Below are 12,655 nucleotides of genomic sequence, written 5' to 3'. Positions count from 1 at the left end.
TTGGTGTGCGGAGAACCATAAGAGATGCTATGTTTGTCTGCAAGATAAGTGGGGGTGCTGTTCATGATGACTTTATAAATGATGCAGCTGATTTTGAAACTGGGTGTGATTTGATCATATTTCTTCAGGCCTTGGATATGCGGCATGTAGGATGCCCTTAAGTTGTGCCAGGGTGGAGTCAGACAGCCTTTGGAGTAGGGCATTACCATCATCCAAATGTAAGCGTATGAAGGCTTGAACCGAAGTAATTTACTGGAAGAAAGCTTCACTTTCTTTAGAAGAGAGGGCTGGTAGCAAAGTCTTTTTCTTTTTCACTATCTATTCCTTGAGGGTGAGGCAGTGCCCAGGGTGAATCCAAGTGACTTGGCGTTTGGTGAAAGTTGGGGTTTGAAACTGTCAAGATTCATGCCATTAAGCCAGGTATCTACTGTTCATGTTTGTCACCGTTTCAGAAAAAAGCATATGAAATGAATTAAAACAAACTTAGAATGAAAGAAGAAATATACTCAGAATAGTTTTGGTATGGTTTGTTGAAAATATATTTTAATAATTTTTGAGTTATTAGTTCTAAGAAAATGTGTCAGGTGTTTTTTGAAGGGTTAACTACATTTGAAGATGTGCTTTTCTTTTTGCCGATACCCTTAGTTCTGTCTGATGAATCTGCATGGAGTTTGGCAACGAGTTATCTTGTTTATCTCTCTCTTGCTATGTTGTGTGCATATCTGTTGAGTGTGTGGGGGGGGGGGGGGGGGAGGGCTTGCTACAGCGGTGATCCAAGAAGTGTTCATTTGCCAAAAGCTCCTGTGCTGTGTCATGAACCTGCATGAACTTTGGCAGGCAGTTAGCATGTTAAGCCCATTGCAAAGATGCAATGATTGCCAAGAATGTTCCTTCCTTTTGTCATCTCTGCATGACTTTTGACTTACCAGAGCTTGACTTGCTGTGTGCGCTGCAGGCAGTTGACTGCCTGGGAGGTAAGCACAGGACAGGGTGAACGACAGTGGGTTTTCGACTTATTCATTTCTATAGTTTCCGTTTGTATTTTCAAAGAATAAATAGTCTGGGCTCCTGTATATACTGTAACGTGCTATTTATCACCATTGCTGAGTTTGGATTGGTTTACTCCAAGCTGTCTTTTCATGCCGTGCACTCATAAAAAAGGTATTCGACCAATTTGAGAACACAAATGGCCAAATTTGTGCAGTTAATAGGATTCACGTTAAACCAGTGCGCGTGGCCACAGTTGTTTAGTACTTCAAACCAATTCTAGAAAGGAATGTATGACACAAGGCAGTTCCACTTTACCCTGATAACATGGAATTTGAACTTTGCTCTCTGCTAACAAATACGTGGATGTATATGTATTAGTACACCTCTAGTAATGGACGGGTTTTATTGTGTCATATTTATTTTCACTGAACTAGTATAGTTAGATTTATATGCATTTATAAGAGATATGGTTAAAAAAAATGATGGGGAATGAGAGTGCAACATTAAAGTCTATTCAACTATGCTTGCCTGGTGTAACACAATTTTGTTAAGTGGGATGCCGGCATTTAAGCACAGGCTTCCCACTGAAGTCATCTCTAATTCAGCCACAAATATTTTCTTCTCCGGGCTCATGCCTGAAAGAAAAGGACCATCCTTCATCAGAACCAAAACCGGCCCTGGCAAAGTGCTCGACTGCCCCCCGGGAGTTGGGGGTGCGGCCGAGCTGTTTGCCAGGGCCGGTTTTGGCCGATTTTGTTACAGGGCCGATATTGCAGCCATGCTGCAAAAACGTCCCTGTAACAACAAGCATTTGCAATGCAATAGGTCTCGCATTATTAAAGTTTGAGCTATTGGCATTGCTAAATAATGCAACACCAATAGCTCAAACTTTAATAATGCGAGACCTATTGTATTATTTTGGGAGCACAGCAGTGAAGAAGAAGCTTATTTATGGGAAGTAGGTGACGTGCAGGTGTTCAGTCCAGTTAGTGGTGTTGCATGTGGTGGCTGGGCAGACGCTAGGGTATTTTCTTCCAAGGAATGATGTTGTTTGTGACTCCCAGTCAGTTGCCAATTTTCAGTGATGTTCTGTTCGGGGGTTGCTGTGTGGAGCTGCTTGTGACGGGCTTCAGTCCCGGGAGTACTATTGGCTGGAGGTCGGTGAGTTGCAGAGATGATGGTTTGGGGAGGGAATGGTGCATGCAGTCTGTCCGTACAGGGAATCGCTGTTTCCTGGAAAGATGTGGGGTTGCAGTTCAGCCCGGATACGGCTGGTGTTGCTGTGGAGCCGTCGATGTGCCCTATGTTCGTGCGCGCACCAGCCTGCAGCCAACCAGGGCTGAATGAAAGATGCAGGGAGCGCGGTTACATCAGCGCAGCATCGTCGGTCCTGGAGGAAGCACGGAAGCTGCAGGGAAAACAGCGCTTGAGCCCGCAGCCGCATCTGCGTGCTCTATCAGAGAAGTCAGCCAAAGCCAAACTGCAAATACAGCTCCGAATGACTGACACAAGCTTAACAGAGCACGGACATGTACTGAGTGAAGCACATGCATAAACTTTAATAACACACACTGCCACAAGCGTACGTATCTTTCACTCAAAAGCATACACATACACATTCACACAACCACAAATATCCATGCACTTGTTTTTCACAAAAACGGCACACAAAAAAACAGGCAGTCACACGCACGTATTTCTCTATTTTTTGCCCAATCACATGTACAAAGTTTTCACACACTCGCATATTTTCCACATAAAGTCACACACCAAGAATGTGCAGGGGCGCATCGACAGACACACAGCAAAAATACATATATTTCAAACACAAATGCACGCCCTTATGACACTAGACATATGCATATACGCGTAGAGCCTTGCACCAGCAGATCCCACTCCTTCAACTTCTTCCCGCCCTGAAATTAGTCACAGCGCATGACAATTCAACGGCAACCATCAAAGCAACAAACCCGAAACTCTTCTTGACAACGGATCATAGGTGGGATCACAAGTTGCCTCTAGGCGCTGACCACATCACATGCAGCCAATCATATTTTCAGCTTCCTTTCAGATAGAGTTCTAAGACAGGCTGGCATTTTAGGCCGGTCATGGGTGTTCATCGGAGTAGAACTGTCTGGGAGGTCCTTTGTCCCTGGAAGGTCAGAGAGTAGGGGCCACACATCTAGACAACCTGAATCCTCCATGGTTGAAAAGTTTCTGCGTCATCCTAGCACATGCTGATTTTGTCCAGAATGGACTATGTACATGGTAGTTTTGCCTTTCTAGAGCGTTCCAGTGCCCTACCTACTGTGGTTTGGTACACAAGGCTTGCTCGACATGCCTTTGGAAGAAAAACGAGTTTGAGCTATTGACATTGCAACTAACAATGCCTTATATTTTTGTTTTCGTTTTAAAAACATAAATAAAAGGCATTGTCATTTACAATGCCATTAGCTTAAACTCGGGTAACTGCGAGACCTATTGCATTGCAAATGCTTGTATTCTTTGTTTTCACGGGCAGATCGCATTTCTTATCGCCCGCATCCATTTGCAAATTAAACATTAAACATTAGCATCTATCTTGGCATAATCTCGTAAGTACACACCACAGCTTTATTGCAAAATATAAAAGTAAATTACAAGATAAAAAGTGCAGTTGAAATAAAATAAATATGATTTCGGCTTAGGTTGGTTGGCTAATAAATCTAATTTGAGACGAGTACATTACAATACGATTGTTCCACAGATGGGGAATTGGTGTGATTTACAAACGGGTGGGAAGGTCGGGGTGGGGGAGGAGGGAACCAGAGCACAAATAGGTTCGTATATTTATTAAGAGTATTGAATTTTTTTTTAGCTGATGCTTTTGCCGACATAGAACTGAAATATCATGTCAGATAGCTCCAACTTTGCAGTTCACTTTTTTTTTATCATTGCACCCATCCCTAGTGCCTGCATTACAGCCAGGGCAAATTGTAATGTATGCAGCCCAAATGGAATGTCCCTTTCTCATCGCGCATTTCCATATGTAATGGCGATTCACTGCTCTGGGTAAAAGCAGCTGGTTCTGGTAATCCTTCCACCACTTTCCAAAAGTGCCAGAGGCAGACCGTCTCGCTGAGTCATTCTTGGTTATTCAGCGAGTCCGATACATTTTTACAATAATTCTTCCATCAGCCAGATTATTCTTAAATGCATGGTGACAAAAGCTCAGATAACATTCTTGCGCTTCTCTTGTTAAGCCATGGCATTATTTTGTGCGCTTCTTGAGCTATGCAGGGTGTGAGCATCTTGAAGAGCAGCCCCGGCTCTACCCCTCCCCCAATGGCCGCTCTATGACTTAGAATGAGAACCCGGAAGAATCTTATCCGAGCCTCTTGTCACCATGCATTTAAGAATAATCAGGCTGACGGAAGAAATGTTGCAAAAATGTATTAGACTAGCGGAGTACTGAAGAATGACTCAGCGATCTGGTCTCCATCTGACCGTTTTGGAAAGTTAGATAAGGGATTAGCAGAAAGGAGCTGCATTTACCCGTTTGGGATTTCTGAGAGCCAAGGAGATACAGCGGCCCCAGCTCTACCCTGCCCCCTCCTCCAAAGGCCTCGCCCGCACAGCCTCAGAGGCCACAACGGAGGAGCAGAGCGGCCTCTAGCAACTGTCTGGGACAGGAAAGCAATGCAAAGTTGAATTGTAAACTCCACGTCTGCCACAGAATATAAATGCATTTAACCTGTGAGGTGCGCTGGGGTGAAGTCACCATAATTAACCAATACAGGGTTGAAAATGTAAAAGCAGAGTCTGAGACAGGAAAGCAATGGCTCCTTAAAAGGTAACCGCGAGGTATCTCAAATAAGGCTACATCCTAAAACAAGCCTTCGATTATTAGCCTCCTGCTTGGTTTTATTACAAAGCCTAATGAAAGTTGGAAGATTGCCTGACACGAAGTTTGGAAGTGGAAGTGAAATAGCTTCTTTGAGTCAGACGACATTCTGTGGCATCACATTCAGAAAAATATAGAGTATTTTGTCTTGGGAGATACTATCTTTCCTTACAAGTAGATTGATTTAGATTTTTTTTAAGGCAGGGCAGAAGAAACAAGCAAACCAAGAAATGCATTGGACATATACGCACATACGTTTTTAGCAAATATTGCAATCCCGGTAGTATTCAAAGAATTATGTATACACGAGACAATCAAAAATGTGTGTTGTGTGCGCGCACGCACATAGGTAGATGGAAGAAGACAACACGCTCCACTAAATGAGAATGACTCTAGTACTACTGGGGTTTAATGGACATTTCCCATAGAAAAAACAACCTACGCGCCATACACGTCCGTGTCACATAATTTTGCTTCAAGTAAATAACCCCGTCTTCTGGAAAATGCTAAGTGGGCTGGTTGGTGGAATTTGTATTTTTAAATTTTCCATACAGTTCGTCAAGCTACAGAACACACAATGATCTGCTGTGGCGGTGTTAACTTCACAGGTGCTGTCATCACTTTAGAAGAACACCTACTCTTCTACTAAGTAAACCAATCACATATAAATAATAAAGGTTGGCCATTTTATTCTGCAAAGCAGAGATTTTCATTAACTAGTTAAACGCATAAGTAGCAAACTTACCCACCCACCCTCAACAGCACTCCCTCTCAAGCCCACTCCCTGAAACCTCTGTTCTTCGTAAAGTCTACCGCTGTAAATGTCGTGCTTTGGCTAGTTATCCAAGGTTTCTCAGACTTCAAACAAGTCGAGTATGTGCACTTTGGAGATTCGAATTTGGGTGGATATTTGAAAGCCACACACTTGTCTCTAAGGGGGTACATGGACGATGACTAAGTCTAGCAAAGTTGTTTTCTTCCCTAATCCCCTCCCCCAAGTACTTTCGTACAAAATGCCCTTAATGAACCCCCGAATGTGTTTCTAGTGTTAATAATGTTATCAGGTGCTTCAGCCAAGAGAAGGCAAGAATCACAGAAACAGCTATGAAATAAATAAAGTATAACATAGACAGAGAGAGCTCAACTTTGAGGGCGTGGGTTGAAATATCTTAGAATAACTTGTATTTCACTTTCCTGGAAAGAAGCAACAACAAACGCCGCAAGTAGAACAAGCATTGGCCGCACGCGCGCCTCGCGCTCAAATGTAAAAAAAACAAGACAAGCTCGGCGGAGTGTGGCGCGCGCGCGCTAGTGGGCGGGGGAGCGCATTCCAGGCGGGGAGCGGACCCTTTGAAGTGCTCCCAAAAGGCGGATTGCATGGCGGCATGATGCACGTGATTGTGCGCGTGCTAGCCATGCAATCCGCTTTTTGGGAGCACTTTTCAAACCCGCTTTCTATAGTCTCGCTTTGCGATCGCTTACGCGATAGCAAGGTCGAGACCTAAAAACGGCCCCCTGGGGCCCAAAACAGGCCCCCACCCTGGCGACCCACCGGGGTAACGCCCTGTCCTTCATGTATCAAGCAAAATCAGATCATTCTCACAGTTCATATGATAAATCTTATATAGCAATAGATAGTTTTAGCCCAGTAAAGGGGTCAAAGGACCATGAGAGTCTTGGCAAAATTAGTTTAAAAAAACAAACAAACTATATAGAGGTAAAACAACATACTGTTCCTTTACAGTGCAGTGTTAAATATAAGGTATGTAACTATTGCAGGAGACATAGCAAATAGAATGAGGTGCTGTTGGTGAAATTAAATTAGCTCTCAGGTTACATGCTCCCTGAACAATTAGTGCATTTTGGGTCTTTTCCACTCCCCAGATATATAATCGGTTTCTAGAACTAGAAAGGGGAAATGAGTCCTCTCATGATTGCTGGAGCCCAAAAAGGACTCTCCTCCATGGTTCAGCTCTTTACATACACCCACTTACAAAAAACAGCATGGGAAGTCCTCCAGGCTCTGCAGAGGTCGATGGACCTTTTCCACCGTGCTCAGATTTAGAGATGTCTAAAAATAAAGTCTTCAAAACATCATGGACAATTATAATTTCTGATGATTCAATGACGACAGGTTAGGAAGGAGGTTTTGAACGTTTTATTTTAAATCAGAATCCCAGATATCTTTATTCAGTACAGTAGTTATAGAAATAAGAAAAGTTTGAGTCATCAAAATTAAGACGTGTTCCATAAAGAAACCCAATAAACTAGCTGAAGAACCTATTCTAAATAATAACCCATTAAGAGTTCTTTTGAAAACGAGCAGTAAATATGAAGAAACTCCTCGCGAAGAGTAGTTCTGCAAAGATCTAAGCCAAGATTCCCACAACTGCAGTAGCATCTGTTTTTAAAATAGCAATCTGTGCTGTAGCATTGATCACAAATTAGTAAAGGCAAATCACCTCTAGATATCTAAAAGGAATCAACTCTCCATAAAGAAGAGTCTCGGGCAGAAAAAAGTACAGCAGCAAAACCACCGGATGAGGAGAGGGGTATAGAGGTGTGGATTCTAACTGGCTAGGAACACTTGTTATTATAGCCTTTCAATTCAGGCATCAGTTGTTTGCTGATTCCTTCACTCAGTATCCAATCAGAACAGCCCGTATGGTGGTGTTGTCAGTCATGTAATGCATCTTCTTCCGATTCCCACAGTCTGCACTCTCTTCATCTGGATGTATACATTTTCTGACATAATTGTTACACAAGAGAAGGTTCCCATGAGAACCCTCTTACCTAAGGTAAAGACGCATTATGAGTTTCAACGCAGAAACAAGAAAGTTAGTCAGGAAATATAAAGACATATCGAGTTAATTTAAGGCAACATTTATAAGTCTAATCCACCATTTGTTCTTCACAATTTCAATAGTCTATTATCCTTAGTGGAAATGACCTAACATCAGGTGAGAGAAAACTAATATTACTGTCAGCACATCTCTCGGATGACAAAAATGTTATGATGTTGCACAGAATATTTTACTATGAGCAAAGGTCAAAAGAAAGCCTCAGGCCTAGTAACTTCACAGGCTAATGTATAATTGCTTGGTGCAGAATTTTTGAAAACCTAAAATTATAAATGAAGTCTTTCTAGCAACTTCTTTCACGTCTAAATTTGTCATTCTACAATATATTCTGGTTTTATTTATTTGTTCAACTAAAAGATTTCACACATCTTGTGAGTTATTTCTAAAAACTTGCATTTCATATGAATTTAAAAATGTTTTAAATTGCATTTCTACTATGCTAAATATGTCAAATTCTAGATCTTTCATGAGCTTACAAAATGCATGTACTCAGGAAGAAATTCAGAAAATGGTAACGCTTTATAAGTATACTGCTAAAATCACATCCCTTAAATGCTTTTGTTATGTACTTCAATGTACCCCAATCTAGGCCTAGGTAGCTACACAACCTTTTACCTACATGTGTCCTACCTTGCTCTGCATAACAGTTCTAGCACTGACCTTTTACCCAGTTATGTGCTGAATAAATGTCGATCAGTTTCTTGGAAACTAGCCTCATTTATTATGCAGGAGGATTGTCGAGTACCAAACACCTGAACTTTAGTTTTCCACAGGAGCAGATGAGATTTCCTCGATCTCCAACCCCGCTGTTGCGAAGTTCAATGCTCGCATGCAGCAGAGAGGGGGAAAGGAGATTAGCAGTAGCAACCACGCACTAAAGGCTGTTTACCCTTTAGAAGCCCTAGTCTAGCTTCCTCACAATATATTTTTCTCGACGATAATGTCTCTGTGAAATTACTAAAACAAGTAGTGACTTACTTGAATTGTTCACCTGGGGCTAGTGCACCTCTGCAGGACCCACACTTTGCTGTACTCACTGACTGGAAATGGAAATTACTTCCTCAAAGGCTTCAATTGAACTGAGACTGGATTCCCACTCAAACTTCGATGCTGGTGCAAGTTCTGAATGACTCTTCCAAATAAGCAAACTCTCTCACCAGAAAAAGGACTCCTTGAAAAACAGAGAGCAGCGAAAACGGTAAACGCTGCCTCTCTTCGTGAAACTTCAATTGAAGTGCGCAGCACTCTTTGGAAGCGAGCGCAAGCACAGCTGCGGTTGCCAGACAGCAGGAACGCTAGACCTGCAACTTAACTTATATTCTCGGGCAGCCATCTTGGAATTCTGCGTCCACGATGAAAGCAGGAATTGGAACCACAACGAGACCAGATTTAAAGAAATGGCTCTGCGGAGTCTAGAATAAAGGTAACTGTGCATCTTACAGCCTACATGACGATTTATAGAGAGTCTTTGAGTTCTAACCTTACCAGTCCTGACAGGATTGTTTGAAAAGGCCCAGCACATGACGTACATAACAGCATGAACACACTGTGCAAAACGTAATTGGTCATCTTCAGCCCAGGGCAAAATAACTGCTTTGCATAAACGCAGGTATTGTTCTATGCTCATTTGCATAATCATACTCACGACATATCGATTGTGTGAAGAACTAGACAAGACAAGGCTATCTTTATGGTATGGAAGACACATATCAACACTAGATAGGCAGAGGAGAAGCTCCAATTCTGACACTAGACGCTGAGGTCCCAGCCTGCAGAAGCTACAACACACAGCAGCCTTATATCCTTTGCGGGGTGTCCAACTTGATACCAAAGACAGGGTTCTTCGTTCTCTCCCATCAGGTAATGGAGTTCGCACTTTCCTAGGTGATTCTTGGCTTTCAACCCACATACGTGCTTGTTACACTTAGGTATTGTTTGCATCTTAGGAGGACGCTTGATTACTGTCATGTATCTATATGCCTGCATATATTCACTGTTTTAGCACCATGATAGAATTCTACCTTTTATTTACACTGTTGGTGCTTGTGATCTTATACATTTGTTTCTGTTTAATGATAGTTGCACAAACATGTTTTATACTAGAATTACGCTAGTTCAATAAATGCTTATTGAAAACATCCCCATTGTTTATTCTGTGTATCTCTCTGAGACTAAATGAGTACGATTGAGTTAGCGAAAAGTATTGTACTGTTTCCACGATCCCTGAAGGATCAAGGGTTGTCATGTTCAATTGTCACCAGATACCATTCACTCCTTGGTAAGGTTAGTAGGCTTATGGTGGCACTGTGGGCTAGCTGGTCTAAAAGGCTGACATATCCTTCGGCCGTGTCTGGAATCAGTCTGGACACCAATCTCTTAGTTTATGTTGTCTAACCACGCAGATCATATGTATTTGTAGGAACTACATTACAGCTTGAAGTGCTCTTTGCAGGTTTTAGAATATTAAAGGCAGACTGCATTGATGAGACCAGCAGCCCGTTAGGCACAGACAATGTTGTGTAGGAACAGCAACCAGGATAGACTGCACAACACTGCTGTGGGTATCTCTTCTTCCATGATATTCTGTGAGTTTCGCAGCATGACCTATATGGAAAGGCCTACCACTGGCTCTCAGCAGATCTTGTAAACTTTATTATGACGGTAACTCCCTTTACCGCACCTTGAGATATACAGGTACTCATATTTAGTGCCTGAGATGTGGAAAATGTTACCAGATACTATAAGGTAAGGTATCTATCTGTAGCAGTACAGAATGTCATGTACAGTAACATCACTTGCTCAGTAATAGGATTTTAATATCAAAAATCTTTTCTCTGCAGGTAGTGGTAGTTGTTTGCGTGGCAAGTGGGGCTTGGTAAGAGAAATTAGTATTTTTTGGGTTGTTGCTATACACTAAAAGGGTTTTGGGGAAAACTGAGGGGTAAATGGTTTTGAGTGAACACAGCTGTATGCCTTCAGGAGCATTTGCACATACTGTGGATTTTGTAATCTAGATTAGTAGTATGGCAGTGGCAGTTCTGAGTATATATGGGACTTGGAAAATTGTGCTCTGCATCCATAGCCTCTCCTGACTGTGGTCAGTGGTTCTCGGAGAAGTCATATGGGGTGGGTGAGTGCGTGACCTGGTGGAAGTCTCTGGCTGTGGTTTGACATGTCTTTTTGTGTGGCACATATCTCTTAAATTGATATGACAATGCTATAAGAGTATGCTAAAAGAGGTATGTGACACAGGGACGTGCCCAACACAGCACCTCCCTAATTGTCACCTGAATGACTTGATTCTCTGGGCAATATAAGGTCACCCCACTTAGTTGGATATGATGGGAAGTTGACACCAGTAGGGTATTGACAAATGGGTGTTGAAAGCTAAATCCTGTTTGAAAGACTGGTCATGTATAAAGAAGTCATTGTTCCTGTACTGCAGACTGTAATGTGGTTAATGTACTGGGCAGAAGGAATATGTACTTGAGACTACAGTTTGCTTAAAATAGGCATTTCAGCTAAAGTAATTGTACTTCTAATATAGCATAATAAATTACTATTTACATGTATTATAGAAAGGAATGTCAATCAAAAGCTGAGAAAGAATATTTAAGTATTGCTGGTTTGACAGTTAGAAAAAACATGAAACATAGGGTCCTATTTTGATGTCGGTTTGGAAAGCCACTGTCCTGCAGTCGGAGGCTTTCCGACCGACATATTCGGTTTCACTTTTGACCACCGAATTACAATGTCGGCGGTCGAAAGTGAAATGGGCCGGTCATTCAGGCTAGCTTCCGACGAGCTCAAGGAGCCCGTCGGGCAGTCGGGACTGGCACGTAATCCCTTAAGGATGGCATTTCCACCATCGGGATTGCGATGTTGGTTTCTCACAGGCTTTCCATTTCGGGCTTTCCGACATGGAAAGTCTGTTGGAAAGCGACTTAGGTTTCCCCTAGCAGGGCCCCCATTCCCTCACGGCCTCCGGTTGAGGGCCAAGGAAGCATCTATAGTGCCCCCCTGTTAATCCCTGCACCATGTGGCAGGCACCTTGAGGTGCTGCCACGCGATGCTGGGATTAACAGATTCTCCCATTTCTCCATGGGAGCTTGTGCTATAGTTTACAGCTGCAGCACAAGCTGCCATAGAGAAATGGGAGTATGCGACCACACCATGTGCGGTCGCATTGTAATGTCGGTGTTGGGACCACCGACTAGAAGTCGGTCGGTCCCGAGACTGCGGCGAATTGTCGGGGGGAAGTGAGACCGCCCAACATCATAATCAGGCCCAATGTAGTAATGTTAGGAGTGTAGCAGGTGTGGATCTATTTAATTAAAAACAATAGACTATCACAATTTGACAGCAACCAAAAAGCATTGGCGAAAAGAAAGCCGAACAACTTAGGAATAAACAAAATATCACTTCAAAATAATAAAACTTAAACAAGTAGAAAAATACATTGGGAACCAAAAGAGACTGGCATCGGTGAATGCATTATGTTTCGCCTATGTGATTAATTATAAGCTGTTTTTTGTTGTAAGTTGTAGCATGCTGAGTAGTTGTACAATATAGGCAACAGAAAGTCTGTTAGTGTTATGACTTGTTTATGTACAAAAAGGCAATATAATGTGCTGTTACTAGTGGTATATGTGGGTAAGTAATAGCAAAAGTTTGAAAAAAAAACAAAATAAGGAAATAATAGAATTAATTGATGTAATAGCAATATTATGTGTTATGGGGAGTAATGACTGCTACACCATTCAAATAATGCCCCTAGTGCCTGCTAAATAAATATTTGTGACTGTCTGTTTAGTAGTAATGTTTAGCAATATTCTGCAATATAATAACCTCTGGGGTCCCTAGAGGTTTTGGCCCCAGTGCCACTGCACCTGTTGTTCCATTCAAATCAAGCCCCTTTTAA

The sequence above is a fragment of the Triturus cristatus genome, chromosome 4_2 (genome assembly GCF_964204655.1).
Source record: "Triturus cristatus chromosome 4_2, aTriCri1.1, whole genome shotgun sequence".
Taxonomy (NCBI): Eukaryota; Metazoa; Chordata; class Amphibia; order Caudata; family Salamandridae; genus Triturus; species Triturus cristatus.
This window is presented reverse-complemented; position numbering follows the sequence as displayed.